We start from the raw sequence: 18,491 nt of genomic DNA, 5'->3' as shown, positions 1-18,491 counted from the left end.
TTTAAAGACCCATTTTGATGTTAAAATGTAACAAATATGTTATTTAATAGTAAACAATGGGTTGGGATGAAAAATGGCATTTGGTACTGGAAAAATGTAATCTAAATGGTAAGATATTGAGTAGGGTCTTTAGCCTCTACTAGAGGTAGAGGCCTTATCGATAGGACACACCTTTCCCTAAAATAAATCAATGTCGAAATAGTTGACAAGATGATTTACAAAAATTTAATTAACAAATTTTCTGTATCATTTTATTTTTAAAATAAATATAATTTTCTATCATTTAATAATAATAATAACAACAATAACACTTAATTTTTACACTCATATCTCAATAAAGATCGCATATCCAATACACAGAACAATCACATGCTCAATGCTTACTCACCTTAATATGGTCCATCTTCATTTGTTCAATGGGAACTAGAGATACTGAGTGCAATAGAATGGAAAACATTAAAGCGTGTGAGTGATAATGACTCATGGTTGTGAGTATAAACATTTATAGTATAGACCTTTGACACTAAATTATTTTTTATAGTTTATTGAGAGACACATTCTATAGTCTAATATGAGAGATACTATAGTCAAGTATGAGAGAGGTGTGCAATTCCTTCCATACCCAACTGTGTAATTCTCATACTCAAATTTGAGTTTACACGTATCCATTTTAATATAAAAAATTATATTCTCTAAATAAAAAATTGTTTTCAGTATGTTAAACAACAACAGTTTTAATTAAAAATATTATAAAACATCAATAATGTCACTCCTTTTTTTCTCACTCAGTCCAATTACCCAATAGGAAAGAGAGGTAGTAATATTATTTCACTCTCACTCTTTACCTTAAATAAATTATTTCAATGTCCATATAAAATAAGATAATTTTATATCTATTTATATTTTCAATTTTAAGCATGAGAAATATGTATATCCCTTATACTTTTTAAAAATATTTTGATACATGAGTTAAATAAAGTATTTGCATATCCATTTTGACTAATCTATTCCAATATTAACTTAATATGTGTGTAGGGATAGACAATAAAAATAAAATTATTCTAATGTTAATCATAAGAAAATATTTTGATGTTTAAAACCAATAAATATTTGAAAGAAAAAACAATTCAATTATTTCTTACTAAAACTAATATCAATTTCTTACTAAAACTAATATCAGGATATATATAATTCTCTCATTCTTAATATAAAAATAATATGTAGTATTTAAATAATGTTAACAATAATTAAAATTTTCAATATGGGTTATAAATAAAATATTTTAATATGTAGGTATTATTGACATGTATTTAAAATATATTAATAACAAAAAAAAGAACATTTTAATGTGCCCAACAGGATTCATAAATTAAATATTTTAATGCATGTTTTAAGTAAAATATTTTAATATCAACTATATATATTATATATGGTTTAAAAAAAAAAAAACTAAATATGTCTTATAAAATAATTGATTTTTTTTGTTTATAGTTAAAAAATTTCAACTTATAAAATAATTGATTTTTTTGTTTATAGTTAAAAAATTTCAAGTAGTCTTATCATTCTACATTTTCATCAGGTTTTAGGTATATTTTTCAATGAATTTTATTTAGAATAAACCAAAAATTAGAATAACAATTTTTAGCTTTATAAGCTACATAATCGAAGTGACCAAAAATATTTTGGAAACATTAAATCTATCTATATATTTAAAAATTATATATAAATATAAATATAAATATAAATATAAATATAAATATAAATATAAATATAAATATAAACCATGTATTAAATAGTTTGAAAATATCAAAATTTGAAAAGAATGAGAAACTCTTATTTATTAAAAGAAAATGTGAAAGACTTTGTTGTAATTTATATTGTTACTAAATTAAATAAATATATTAAAGAATTATGGTGATAAATAGATTGATTTAATGAAAAGGGTAATTCAATTTTTAAATTTTGGTTTGTAAATTATATATATATATATATATATAGATTTTAAATAATATATATCTATATATTATTATTATTATAAATATATATGACTTTTTCATTTAAATACGATGGTGGTAAAACAATAGCATTATTTGTTAAATTTATTATGGTTATTTTTTTAAGGATATATTTTCTTGTGAAATTTGAGTTATGTAGTTTGTAAAATCTAAGTTTTTCAAGTGTGTTTTAAGATATTAAATTTATTTATATATTTAAAAGTGGATTTTAGATTAAAAAATATTGTGATTGTCTAAATTGATTAAAATTTTTAAGAACATATAACATTATATTGTTCCATTTATTACTATTAATATCAATTTACAAACTATTATTAATATTATTTTACAAATTCATTGAAAATGCATTAATCGTAAGTCTGTAATAATATTGAAATCATCTGCGGATATATATATATATATATATATATATATAGATATATATATATATAAGTTCTGTTTCATTAGATCATAAATCAGTGATACAAAACATATTAGGAAACATCCTAACTACCATGGCTTGCTACATCGGAAACCATACCTGTAGTAGTAGGGGTTGTATTAGTATTTTGTCTATCGAAATGGGAAAAAAGAAATAAACCTATTATTTGGATATCATGACACCAAGAAACATATCTCGCATTGTTTTCAAAAATATTACATACAATCAACTAGGTAATGTAAGAAAATAAAATAAAGTTCCTTCAATGTAAAAATAAAACATGGGACTAGTGCATGTGTTAACCATTATAAGAAGTTGTTTAAGCAGGATCCTGTGTTCTTGGGATTTTTATAGATTGACACCCACACTAAATATACCTCTCATTTTGATCCAACCAAGCATCTAGGTTTACCAGACAAGACTGTTGGTGTTTTTGAATCGTTTGGATGCCAAGACAAATGTCAGGCATTGTTATAAAAAATATTACATACAATAAACTAAGTAATGTTGACAAGGCATTGTTGTAAATCATGTAAGAAAATAAAATAAAGTTCCTTCGACATAAACATAAAATAAGAGACTAGTGAATGAGTCAACCATTATAAGAAGTTGTTGAAGTGGGATCTTACATGACTGGCATTGCTGTAGATTCACACCCACACTAAAGATACCTCTCATTTTGAGCCAACCAAGAATATAGGTTTATTAGACAAGAGTGTTGGTGTTTTTGAGTCATTTGGATGTCATTGAGGTAGGTTATGATTTCATTGTAATCCTCATGGTATTTTTTGTGACACAAACCAACAAAATTTTCATTTGCTAATGTAGGGTGATGAAATGAAAATATTGGTTTCTATGACCCCTAGAGTAGCCAAGGTTTGGGACTCGGTTATATTCTTCGATTTGAATTTCTGAATTGGATTAGACTTTCTGATTAATTTCTACACAAGCTTTAAGTTGGTATATTTGTTCTTAGACTTCAGGATGTGTGACATAAAGACAAATTGCAATAGCTAATTGGGCTTTGGGCCTTCTTGAGGAGCCTCACCCACCATAATAGAACCTTGGGTGCATTCGTTTCCTCAACACAACACTAAGAGAGGGTTGGAACCTATAATTACAAACTTCAAGAGAAGGGTGTGAAAAAATTTAGGGGATAGAGGGAGGTTGAACTAGAGTTGGTAGGAGTGTAAGGAACAAATACCTTGAAAACTAGAAGAGTGACACCAACAAAAATAAAAATATGGAAGGAAATGAGTAGGACTTCTAGGTGTATGGGAGAGCTCGAGTGATGAGAGCAGCAAGAGTAACAACAACTTGCTCACTCTCAATGATCCCACTTAGAAATTTGGTCCAAAGAAACAAAAAACATGATTGAATAGAAAATACAAGCTAAAGGTGGTGTCCGATAAAACAATTTACTAGTGTATTGAAGGCATCCTCATTATAAACATTATTTTCTAAGTCCTAGTGTTAACCCCTTCCTTGGCGTTCACTCAATCCTAGTGAATACACCATAGTAGTTCTGAAAAAATAAGGATGTTTGCAACCAAGGTGTGATGAGAGATATGGAGGTACATACCTAATAGGAAGAAACTTCAAAGTAAAAGCAAGTCATGATAGTTTGAAGTACTTCTTATAGACTAACTTCGAAAGAGGAACAAAAAATGGTCACAATGATGTTGGGTTATGACTTTGAAATTATATACAAAAAGGGAAAATAAAATATTGTGGTAGATGTAATCTCAAGGAAATAGGAAGAGACAAATGGTTTAGTATGAACTATTTCCATTCCACAATCTAATGGGGTGAAGAGGCAAGGATGGAAGGGATAAACATGAGAAGATATGTAATATAATTCAACAACTATAGGAGGACCCCAATGTAGTAGAAAAATTATATGGAAAATTGATTTTTTATGGTATCGATTTCACTTATACTTATGTAAGAATTCTCAACTCAAACAAAAGTTCCTTTTGGAAATACACACTTTTCCTATAGTAGGAAATTTAAGGTTTTTGAAGACATGCCATAGGATCCAAAAATATGATTTTATGGAGGTCTTAAAGAACACGTGAAAAAAATTGTGGTGGAATTTGTGGTATGCCAACAAAATAAGGGAGTGACAATTGAAATGTTAGGGCTCCTTCAACCATTAGTTATACCAAGCGAGCATTGGGAAGAAGTTTCAATAGATTTTATTATAGGTTTACGAAAATTTGAAGGAAAGAGTGTCATTATAGTAGTGGTAGATCAAATGACAATTTATGCCCATTTTCGCTCTATATCTCATCCTTTTAAAGCAAGTGCAATGGGAGAGGCATTTATGGAAACAATTCTAAAGCTTATGGAATACCAAAGGTTATTGTAAGCGACGAAGATCCGATTTTCACTAGAAATTTTTGGACTATATTATTTTCCTATTTTTGAAATCAATTGGTTCACAACTCCTCTTATCATCCTCAATTTGATGGTAAAATTGATGTTATGATTAAATGTTTAGAAATATACTTATGTTTCCTCTCAAATGATAAACATGCATATTGGGTAAAATGGTTTCCCTTGGAAGAATAGGGGTACAACATATCCTTCTATACCTAATGAAAATGCCACCATTTATGGAACTCTATGAATATCATCCTCCATATATCCCATTACCCTTGAAAGGGACTCTAAAGGCTCAAGAATTAGAGGAATAGAAATGGCACCAATAATAGGTTCTAAAACTATTAAAGGACAACTTGGTTATGGTGGGGGATTATGTGTCTGTGATACTATAATAATATAAATAGATGCCCCTCACACTACAACAAAACCAGCGATTAGCGTCCCTTTTTACTTCTTTTTTTGCATCTAGAGCCCATTTTTGGTGCTATTTGCATCCATTTATCAAATATGGTGCAAAACTTGACACAAAATTTGCATCAAGTTTTGCACCAAATCTTACACCAAGTTTAGCACCAGGTATTGCAATAGGTTTTGCACCACGTTTTGCACCACGTTTTGCACCAAATTTTATGCCAAGTTTTGTGTCATCCTTTACACCAGGTTTTGTTCCAGGTTTTGCATCAAGTTTGGCACCTAATTTTGTTTGACATACTTTTGCATCCTCATTTGCATCCACTTTTTGCACCTACACTTGCATCAACTTTTGCATCGACTTTTGCATCCTTTTTTGCATCCTTTTTTAAATCATTTTTTGCATCCATTTTTTCATCCATTTGTGCATCCCTTTTGCGCCAAGTTTTACATCGTGTTTTGTGTCTAGTTTTGCATAAAATTTTGCATCTACTTTTGTTGCATCCACTTTTCCCTCTTATTTGGCATCCATATTTACATCCTCTTTTGCATCTATTATTGTACCCACTATTGCATCTAATATTTTTGTGCCACAATTAGCGCCTAGTTTGGCACCTCCTTTTGCACCCACTTTTGATTATAATTTTGCATCCACGTTTGCATCCTCATTTGCATCTAGGTTTTCATCAACTACTACATCTGTTTTTGCATCCCTTTTTGTATCCAATTTTGGACCGGGATTTGCATCAGGTTTTGTGTCTCGTTTTGCATCTACTTTTGCATCGACTTCTATTGCATCCACTTTTGCACACAATTTTGCATCCACTGTTGCACCCATTTTAAATTTCACTTTTTGCATCGCTTTTTACATCTTCATTTGCATCATACTTTGATTCTTTTTTTGCATCTATAATTATATCCACTTTTGTTATGCCACAATTTGCACCATGTTTTGCACTCACTGTTGTATCCACGTTTGCTTCCAATTTTGCATCCATGTTCACATCCTCTTTTGCATCAAATATTGCATCTATTTTTGCATCCACTTTTATGTCAGGTTTATGCATTGGGTTTTGCATCTCGTTTTGTATCTACTTTTGCATCTACTTACATTATATCCATTTTTTGCATCCAATTTTGTTTTGCCTATTGCATCAATGTTTGCTTCCACTTTTACATCCATTTTTGCATCTTATTTTGCATATTTTTTGTCTATTGTTACATCCACTTTTGTTGCACCATATCTTGCGCCTACCATTGCAACCACATTTGCTTCCACGTTTGCATCCCCTATTGCATCCACTTTTGTTTCATCCATTTTTGCATATACTTTTGTTTCCGTTGTTGCATCCACATTTGTTTCACCACAATTTGTGCCAAGTTTTACACCTACCATTGGACCCATGTTTGCTTCCACTTTTGCCTTCATGTTTGCATCCAAGTTTGCATTGACAACTGCATCTACTTTTGCATCCACTTTTGTGTCAGGTTTTTCATGTTGTTGTGCATCTACTTATGTTGTATCCACTTTTCATCCAATTTTACTTCTATTGTTGCCCCCATTTCTATGTTCGCTTTTGCATCCCTTTTCCAACACTCATCATATTTTCTGCATTGATGATATTCCTTATGGCATTGACAATTATGAACAATTGATGACAATGTCAATAATATTGACAATGATGAAAATGAATATGATGGCGATGACATGAATTGTGATTATGATGATAAAGACGATAGTGGTTACAATGACAATGATGATGATGGCAATGATTATGATGATGACGATGTTAATGATGTTGGCGAATCTTCCCAATTTTAGATGTTGTCATTGTCATAATCATAAGCATTATCTTTGGTGTCATGATCATCATTTTCATCTAGGTCATCATCAAAAACAATAATGGCATGAATGATGATGATGCATGATTACAACAATGTCGATAGAAATTACATTAATGATGATGATGGGGATGATAAAAATGACAATGACGATGATAATGGTGGTGATGATGATCATCATCGATCATCTGTCAAAAATAGAGTTGTTATTTCTCTTACGTATATCAATGTGTCCTAAACAACCCTTTTCTAGCACTGATCACATTTTTTGGGTTGATGATATTTCTTACAACATCTACAATTATGAACAATTGCAAACAATGTCCATAATGATGATGATGATGGCATGAATGGTGATTATGATGATAATGTAATGATGGCAATAACAATGACAAGGATGATGGTGATGATGATGACAATGATTATGATAATGAGAATGACCTTACAATCTTATGGATTCGTGAACAATTACTAGTTTCAATACCATCTTCTGGATACGTATTACTATCATACTTTTTAAATTTTCTGTCTCTCTTGAGGTATCTTACTATAATGGTGTTATCAACACTAGAAAGATATCTTGTTGTAATGGTGGTTCTAATGTTAGCACTAGCAAAGTTTAGTAGGGAGGATGCTACTACAAGAGGAATTCTTTCTAAGTGACTATGGCATTCAAAATGAGGCTTTATGGGCTGCTTGTTAACACATGTTCTCATGCTCATATAAAATTAATGTGAAAAGTTGCTTTAATTGGTTCCCATGCATAATTGATATTGATAATGGGGTGGTATAAAATTGTAATGGGCATATCCGTTAGTTAGTTATGATGGGTCAACAACATTGAAACCATCCAAGTGACATTTCACCTTGGAACAATCGTCGCTCGTGCGAAAACACGAAGTTTATGTAAATGAAAGTTGTGATTGTAGTGGAATTAAAACCATCGAGAAATATCAAAGAAGACGCTGCCTACCAGTTTTGAAAGACAACCAAGGCATTGAACAACTATTTGCGTTAGGATGTAGTGAGGGAATCGAAGGAAATTTGGCAGCCCTAAGTTGCCATTACTATTGCCAATCACACATTCAATAGTAACCATAAAAGGTAGCCACATATAAACAGAACCTCGAGGTGTTGACAGTCAGAATCTATTGTAATAGCTTTGACGTATATATAGTTTTGTGTTTAGATGAGAATGAAGTGGGCTTCATCCAGGGTTCAGCTCAATCCTCGTCCATTCCATGCAGTGGTGTTTAATTCGCCAAGCAAGAGAATATTACGTGAGTGTTCAGAGTTAAATCAACAGAAATCAAGGACGTGTGATTGTCAAATTATTGCTCCTCCCTTATGATTGAGCGCTTGATGCGATGGTCATTATCCTTGGGTGATACTTTATTCCCCATTTTCTATTGAAAAAGTAGAGTTTTTCTGTTCGATTATGATAGGATTGGATGAACGCCGGTTTGGGTGGATGTAGACCCATGTTTTCTTGTGGTGATCTTCAAATGTCTTGAGGATAAGAAAAAAATCCTTGACCAAGGTCCATGGTTTTGGGGATGAGTTGGTCTTCTAGTGAAGCCATGGTTTCCCAACTTCAATCCTCTCACTATGTTGCCGATGACTACTCTAGTATGGGTAAGATTCCCAGTTTTCCCATTCACTTTACCCATCTAGATCTCTTAGAAAAAGTGGGCAATTTTATTGGAAGATTCGTCAAAGTAGACAGGGAAAGACTTTTGAAAGGCATTTTCACCTATGTTTGCATATGTGTTTAGGTAGATCCCAATGAAGTTTTGCAAGATAAAATTGAGCTCAAGTGGATGGGAATTGTGTATTCCCAACCCCTGGACTATGAAAATACAACTTTTCGATATAGGAATTACCAACAAGATAGACACCTTCAAACTGTCTGTCCCTTTCCAATAGGGGCTTCCTCCTTACAGTCATCTAAGAACTCTAGCTGCAGTTGGAGGGATCTTAAGGAAAGAGAGGGATCCAAAATGTAACACCCCTCCCTTGTGTGTCAAACTTTGCAAACCTAAGCTGAGAAAAGCTAGGTATGATGTGTAATATAAAAAGTAAATACATTATTAATAAATTAATCACTTGGAAAAGTGAGACACCAAGAGATGAGATTCTTGCCAAATCACATTGGTGAATGGGAAAGGATAATTCTTTCATGGTAAAGCTTCTCGATTTAATTCTAGATAAGTTGGATGGATTGGAGATAAATATCCATTGAGAAAAACATAAAAGTTGTGCGGGAGAGAAAGGCAATCTTCTATGAGGAAAATCCTCATGGGAGAGAAAGGTGAGCTTTTATGAGATAAGCCTACGCAAATGGATAAAAAGATCCATAAAAGCAAGACACCGCTAATGGAAACCATATCATGAAAGAAGGTATTAAATACCCATTGCATAGATCAATTGGAGGCGGTTGATCCATGGCAAGAACCTCGACTCGGTGGTGAACTGAAGAGTCATTTCTAGGTTGGGTAGCGGTGCTCTGTTTTCCAAGTGTCGTTCTCTCTTTTGATCTAGTTTGACTCACTTGCGTGGATTGTTCTGTATGTTGGTTTCTTACCCTCTATGTTATAAATTCCTTAGCATATGAGAGAATTTGCTTGAGTTTTAAATACACTGCATGTGGCGTTAATGAGATGATTTTATGGATGCACATAAATGAAATTCTAATTACAGTCACAGTATGTGGTTCTTATGTAGAATTGGTGTTAACCTGTCTTTTGTTAAGATAGTGAATAGTCGTGCTTGAGCCGCTATGCAAATTTGTTAACTGTGGTTAAGGCTCGACTGTATAAACTATGGTACAAGTTATTTGTGCTATGCATCCAATGCTGCGCTTCTGATTAATTGTGCATAATCCCTAAGATACACATGTTAACGTGTCATGCAACTATGGCAGACGAATTATTGATTATGTATGATAAATGATTTTGTTTTGAAACAGTAGAGCCTATGGTTCGGGTTATCTAATATATGCATTATGCATTATAGGATGAATTGCATCCATTGAGGCGTTCTAATTATTTATTCGTATTGCATAAGATATATGTCGGTGGTACTTTTGGCCATGACAATAGGAATATGAACATGCTATATGGTAAAGCTAGTTATTGTAAATGGATGACCTGATCTCCATAAATGTTGGATTGAATCCTCAAAGGAGGGATACTTGAATGCGGGATATTGAATAATATTGATTGATTCCTCCTCTGTGATGTGATGTAGGCATGGGTAGAAGTGCTTGTGTTAGCTTTGTTATGAGGTAGTTGTATATGAACGCGTGTGACAACCATTACATCTAAATTTATTACAAGCTAAAATTAGCAAAGGAAACCAATATGTTGCCTTTAATACTGTGGCTAGGAGGTGTCTACTGAAAGAGGACCCAAAGTTGATCATAATTCATGGAACAAGGTACCAATCAACCTTAAGCACAATGCAAGAATAGGATGAAAACCTTAAGCATGACCACCAACTCATCGAATGGCCTTGAGGCTGCAATATGCAAGAAGAGGATGAAAAACATTGACTTTGAAAGCTTTTACAACCAGAGAACCTTAAAACCCCAACTCCCTCCTTAGGACAAGTGTATTTGAGTTTACCAAGAGTTGGCTTCCAACACACCCAACGCTCAATGCCAAACATGACATGGTACACTAAAACACAAAGACCGTAAAACCTTTCAACATATCGACAAAGTACACATTCTTCCTTGAAATACACATTCTAAGGAAACCCACAAATGACTTCTCCTCATTTTGAGGATGGTACCTAAGTTAAATTGGATTGCATAGGGATTTCTTAACACAGGGTTCAAAATTATTACAACAATATACTCATTAATCACTAAATATGTCATTTGTAGGAATTGCAGTTAGGTGGGGAGGATAACACTCCTATCCATTTTTAAAGCTACACCCAATTAATAAGTTCTCCATGTGCCACAATAAATGCAATTTTTATGACTATAGTGACACATCCCTCGAGATTTCCTTCCACACCAACACTTTTATCCATGAACTAAAGAGTGACTATTTCATTATTATATTATACATACATGTTAATATAAGCATTAAAATTTGTATTCCTTTGTAAAAAATGCTAGTCCAAGAGATACATTTGATCACCTTGTCTTGTATCCAATATCCAATGTTGACCCCTATATCCTTAGATCTAGAGTGAAGGTTTCATTTCTAATGTTGTGTTTGAGCTTAAATTCTAATTAAATATTTGGGTTAGCCAAGGTCATTACTTAACTTAATGGCTTTGCAATATACAATGTATCATATTTTTTTTAAGTTCAATTGGTGAGATATGTCTGGGGGATTGAACTTTCGATCACTTGGATACACAAGGGCTTGCCAACATGCTTTTTTCCAATTGTGCTACTACCCTCAGAAAATATACAATGTATCATATTAACATCCACTTAAACCAAATTGACTTTTGGGACACATGTCTCTTTGATGATGAAGGGAATCCAATTATGTGATGTCAAACACATTCCCTCACAAACACTCACAAAGACCCTACACTTTTTAGGGTTCGAACCTAGGTTGTCTGTTATGAAACCAACTCACAAAAAGATAGAAAAGATAGATCAACAACTTAGAAATCAGCCTCTTCGAGGGGGCAACCTCCTTTACATTACACAAAAGAACAATTATTGGATGATACAAATGACAAAGCCTCATTTCTATATATAGGAGTCTAAGGGGTCACAATATAATCAAAGTCAACATAACAATAATAATATAAGGGCACAAAAATAACAATAGTGGGCTTCTATGGGGCACAATAATAACAATATGGGGACAATAAGGGCACAACAATAACAGTAAGGGCCACAATGACACTAGTAATGGGGGAATCACTAGTGTTATAGGGACCTAACATTGTCTATATGGAAACACTGTATAATTTTGAATTTATTTATTGTAGATTTGTACATAGATGGATATTCCTTTCTTTGCATTTATCTTTTAGACTTCTTGCTTTCACCAATTGATTTAGAGCTTATGGAGTCTCAAGTAGCACCAATCCCCTTGCTTCTATTGGATTGAATAACATGATTTCTCTTTTGAAATCCATAATATCTCATTCACATGCTTCCTATTTCTCCCATAAGACTTTAGCACAGACTCCATGATCATGTTTTTGTCCCTCTTAATAACGCACTCCTTGGAAGGGGCCATAAAATCTTTTATTAGGACTAAACTTGGATGTCTCTTCTTTCTTGCCCTTTGATTCTTCATTCAATCATACCACCCATCAACTTGTTATTTTTCCATTTTTCTTATAATGACCTTTGTTGTTGGGAAGGTGCCTTTCAAGTATTTTGTCTTTGCATATAGATACACATAAAGTATCATTATTTTAATCTAATGGACGTGGTTGTTAAAATCACCAATATTTAATTAAATATGCATTGTTATACCTTTGCTCAAGTCAACTTCAATTCAAATTCTAACACATGTGTGTATACCCTTCCTTGCTTAGTTTGTATATTGTTGTAAGTCCCCAATATATTTATGTTGGCTTTTGAAAGATCATCTCATCCCAAAATAAGTAGGGGGGATTCAATATTCAAATCCAGAGTGGGGTTGAAGAAATGGATATTGAAGATGGATTCAATTATAGAAACTATCTTTTGAAAAAAGGTTAGTTTTGCCCCAAAAAGAAAGTCCCTCCTTTGAGACCTTGCCACAACTTCCATAGTTGTGAAATTTTACAATAATAGAACCTCTAGAGTAGAGGTTTACCATATACTTAGAACTTAGGTTGGAATTGATTTGATTCTTGAACTCTTTAGATGATGACTAGAGATCATTAAATACATAGTTTGAAGCGTTTGCTTGTAGTTATTAATGAACTTGTTAACCATCCATAGATGAATACTTCCCTTGCACATGTGCTTGATTTTGTCAATAATGAAAGAATCCTACTATGTTTTTGGTATATTCGACAAGACTACATCTTTAAAATAAAGAAGATTCAATTCTTAATGCTTTGCAATCCTGTAAGAGGGAGGGACAATCGAAGTCATGCAGGAGGAGGTATTCCCTTTGTTTAGCGAAACTCTACAGAGATAAAGCACTAAATGCAAGATTAACCCCTTGTTTATGTGATAATTAGGGAATATATATCTATTCTCTCAAAGATTAGCCTTATATATTCAAAAAGAATTTCTCATTTATTCTAAATAACACTTAACACTGTTTATAGAATAATTTCTCACCATTACAATCACAATAATCATTTTTCAAGGCAAAAACTACATCAAAACTTTTTGAATATGCAAGTAGATAATCTCCACAAATGAAGATGAAAACATATTTTGAGCATGTTTAAAGTGGATTAAAATATAATAATAAAAGACACAACAAAAATCTTGATACAATAATAGCTCAAATAATTATCTTTAACAAAAATCTATTAAAAATTACTATAAAATTATAAAATGAAATTAACATTAATAAATAATCAATTAATTTATATAAAATCCCAATTTAATAATGAATAATTACTTAATTCTTTAAGTTCCACTTCAAAGAAAGCATTGACACATCAGCTAGAGAAGGGTGCATTATTGTTTCAGAGTTCTATGTCCATCGCATCAATATTTTATTTGATGTGCCCAATTATTTTTCCAAAGTAAAACTATTATTCAGCTTAAATAATAGAATGTATAATATTTCAAATTCTATAAAATGTATAATATTTCAAATTCTTTGAAAATCCGTTTTACTGAAACACAAATATATGGCCGTCGATGACATGATCGGACGGTAGATATTCTATCCCGCCTTTAAATTCAAATCCTCTTGGTAGTTTGGCGCCATTGCGCGTATCCCTCTCAACGAGCTCAGTAGCTCGCATATGAACAATCATGGTTTGCAATCGCATAAACATTGCCCTAGAATTGATCCACGAGTCACCAGATCTCTCTCTGCACGACTTCCAACAGTTCATCTGCGTTTCTTCGTGGTCAAAACGATTTTAGAAAAGGTATTTTTCTACAAGAGAGTGCTAAAATTGCAAAGCGCCATTATTTTCTTGTCGCCGTCATGAATCCTCTACGCCTGGTCCTAATGAAATTATTTAGAGTTCTTGATTGGAAAAATTTGCCATATTTCAACTTTCTGGAAATATTTCATTAAATAAGCTACCGTATTATCTAAAATAAATCTGAAGAAAGAGGCCGTGCTCAAAACAATGTTTTAAGCAGCAAATTTCACAAGGGTTATTTCTGGTTCAGTTATTCTGAGCTTTCAATGGAAAATTTTGACTCTATTTTGGCTTACAGGCAAGATTTCATAAACTAACGCTCTCTATAAATGGACTAGACAAGGTTGTGCTCAAAATTTTGCTTAAAAAATGGCAGAGTTTGGGAAGAAGTTCTTTAAGTTAATGGATCAACATTCAGATGCATTTCGAGTGGTTTGATTGAATGATTTCTGTCTCAGTTCTGCACATTTAAAAGTTTTGGAGAATGGGAATTGATAATTCTGGTATTTGATGGTGTTCTATTCAAATTACACAGAAGAAGATAGAAAGCTAGGGCTTTTAGAGGCTAAGCGTACACAATGGCACAATCTTTACAGGTTTTCGTGAGATTTTTAAGACAGGCAAATAGGATAGAAAATTAGGGATTTCACTAAGCCAAGAAAGCTAATGCTACATTCTTTACAAATTTACTTCAGAGTTTTGAGACTGAACATTTTTGATGTTCAAGTGGTTCGTAGATATCTTCATGCGGTTTCTATTTCCATGGAACCAAGAATTTGATACCTCAACATGAAATACTGTGCTCCGAAGGGTTTTCCCTTCCAGCTCATCTTTGTGTAATGGAATAGAATCATTAATGCTCTTTAGTGTCTGGCGAAGTCAAAACTAATGGATCAGGAAGCAGGGGCTATTGGAACGGTTAGTAATTGAGGGAAACACTATCCTTCACAATATAACAACGTAGAGGAAAACTCATGGTACATTTTTGTAGTTTTGGTCAGATTAGGCCATCCAAGCACGCCGTTAGAGATTTTAGAGAGAAGCTCTTTGTTTTCTTTAGCACCGGCTGAAGGGGAGAACTTTTGCCACATTCCGGGGTCATCTCTGTTCATTATAGAAGGAGGTCTTGTAACCTGCTCCAAACTGCCAGTTTCTCTCTTTGAAAGTTTGTATTGAAAACCAGTGCTGGGTCGAAGGTTTACTCATATGAAGGATGCAGAAAATGAGAGTCCTTTAGTGAGTCCATGAAAAAGGCTTGGCGAAGATTTGGGGCAAAATGATACCTGCAGCAGAGCCAACAAAGTTCCAAAATTAGAGCCAACCTCACCAATTAAAATCTGCAAACAACCTGGAATCCTATCTTTAGGACGAGATTGTTTGAAGCACCCCGAAAACTCAAGTATGTTATTACTATGCTACCTTTCTATAGATTGGAATTATTTCTTTTATTGCTGCAATATCCGTGATATAGTCCTGGTTCAAGCAATTGAAAGATAGACTTGATTTTTCTTCTAGTTGATTATGAGACTCTGTAGTTGAAATTTAAAAAATGATATGCCCAATGTTGCATGGCCCATTGATCTATGCAACAAAGGTTTTATGTTGACCTAACAGGGGAATGAACTCCAGTGGGCCCAATTCTGGGCTATACAATATTTTTTGTTTAATAACAGAAATGATAATTTGAATAAATTATTTAAATAAGCAACCTTACTATGGGCCAGTGACACAAAGAACAATAAACTTAGAAATCTATTTTGCTGAACAAAAGAAACAAGCTTGGAGAATATTGTTACTCTAAAGATTCAACTTCAACTTCATATGACACAAAAGATGGGGTGTTAACTTACGATATTTAGCCAAAGTAAATCTGATAGGAATGACTAACTTGGAAAGTAAACAACTGGGCTCCCAATGCCATTTAGCGGCCAGCCTTTCATGAAACAAACAACGCAACCTTGCAGGTAGTACATTCCCACAGTGCAAGTTGTTTATGAATAGCAAAAGGAAGCACTGCAAAACTGGTTTATGTAGACCTTCTGTGTTCAGTCCTCCTGTCTATCTGTTTTATACAATTTGACAGCAGTATTAACTGATACTCACATGGGGACCAACATGAGAAGCCATAAAAATTCAAAATGATTAAGCACTGAGAGAACTCTTTCTGCTCATACAGACCTGTAAAATGTCATCAAGATTAGAAAGGGAATGGCATATATCAGGAAGATCATAGATCACAAATTTCACCCTAATCTACACTGTTTGTTGTTTCTGAAGTGAGGTTGTTTTGCTTTCCAGTGAGAAGATATACTTGAATTCTGAAAGGATATGTTATAATGCTGATACTACTTGTGACTGCACAGAGAGTCCCTGAGTCACTGAACAGCCACCATTCCTCTGTGGAAAACTGGCTTCTGTATGAAGGGGTGTTACCTGCAACAATGCCTATGGACAATCCTGCAGAAAAATGGGCTATGCTTGAAAGGTGTGTGATCCCTTCAACATGCCGATAGCTGATGGTTATAATTTTGAAACATAACCTAGAGGAGAAAGAAAGGAAACTTCTTCCTAATCGCGCACAGGGCAGCCCTTTCATATTGATTAAGCCAGATGCAACTACAGTTCCATGGGAACAAGACCAAAAGCCATCATCAAAACACAGTGTTCCATGACACTAGGAAATAGACCTTGAGTCAATCTGGTAAATGCATTATCTGTAACAGTAAGAATAGATGAACCGTATTCCTCAGTAACTGCTATTCCTCACATCTAGAATTTTGCACCCCTTGGTATCCTTAGTGAGTCTTTTCCTTCTTTCCAGAATGGAATTTTGAGTGTAGGTGCTTTTGTGATTGTTTCATTGCCTTCTTGTATATTATTGGTCTCTCACGTGCATTCATGGACAGGCATAGCCCACTAGATATCTGAGAGTCTGAAACAGGCTTGACAATTCTCAAAGTTTTGTAAACTTTTCTTGTCATTTTAGTATCTAGAGTCTTGTCTGCTATGGTTTGGAACTTCTTGAAAAAAATGTTGGCATTGGGGGTACACATGCTAGTTTTACATTTTTACCCAATATGGTGGTGTGTAGGGTATCACAAGATAATGTTTTGTTGGAAACACATCAGGATGGTTTTCCTGCTATTGATGTGAATGACTACTTCTGTTAAGCATATTTTGCTCTATGCCATGTTGTAGGAGGATGCATACCTGGGATTGAGGAACACATCCTATGGTCTGAGGGATTTGTCCAAATTTTGGGGACATGTCTTCTGGCAACATATCATAGTTAAAATTAGGCTTAACAGCAATAGCCATTTGTATCAACAGCAGGAAAACCATCCTGTTCTATTGTCAACAAATTTTACCTCAAGATACACTTGGATTTGCCGAGTATTCATTGCAAGCAGGTTAAAGTTAAAACTAGCATTAGTACCCATTGCTAACATTTTTTTTCAAGAAGCTCCATACTTTATTTGCAACTCCTATATCCAGGATTCAGGATTTGTCGGGCCGGGGGGGGGGAGAGGTACAGAAATGTCCTAAACAGCTCGAGATGCTCCTTGGCTTGCTACCTGATGTCTGCATGATGCAAAATTTAAAGTTGGGGGACATCCCATGTTATGGTCATATGCATCTAATTTGTAAATTTCATTTTCCTTCACACCATGCATCTAATTTGTATTCTGTATGAGAATTAACAAAGGAATGATGCTCTTTTTCCTCTTTTCCGCTTTCCACAATATTTGTTGTTTTTTTGGGTGAGTTTTCCATGTTCTAGATCCCACTTTGTTCCCACACACTCAAATTTTAGTTGCCTTGCTCTGCCACAATAATAATGCTTCAAATTCTTAGTTCTGAATTTGCTTATTCTTATTTTTAGATTTGCTTTAAACCGATTCTTTACCTGTAAATTGAGATGTAAACTTAGAGTTGTGTTTATAGATTCAGAAATAAAGTTGAGTTTTTGAAAAATTCTCAAATGAGAGGAAAATGTTTTAGGCTAAGCACAACCATACCCTTTATTTTCCTCCCTTCCTATGGATTATAATTGATAATCTAATATTTTTTAACTTCATTTGATTCTCTGAAGTTGATTCCCTTCCTCCATTTTCATTAAAATCATCATGTTATAAGGCAAAAGGGCATACCTTTATATGAAATTTTGCCAGCAAAGAGTTCAAAATTAAATTTTGGACAATTAATTTTTCATGCAACTAAGCAACATTGCTTTTTAACAATACTCTTGGTTCAACATTTTTTGACAATGGTCTTGGTTCAGTACTTTCTTACGAGCAGAGCCCTCTCCTTTCCTTCAAGCAAGAGTGGTCTCCTTGGAAAAACAATAAATCTGACCATTTCAATTTTTTCATAATGTAATA

Source organism: Pinus tabuliformis, chromosome 2_1 (assembly GCF_031772625.1).
Source record: "Pinus tabuliformis cultivar Carrire ecotype Pingquan chromosome 2_1, CPIR1, whole genome shotgun sequence".
NCBI classification, from domain to species: domain Eukaryota; kingdom Viridiplantae; phylum Streptophyta; class Pinopsida; order Pinales; family Pinaceae; genus Pinus; species Pinus tabuliformis.
This window is presented reverse-complemented; position numbering follows the sequence as displayed.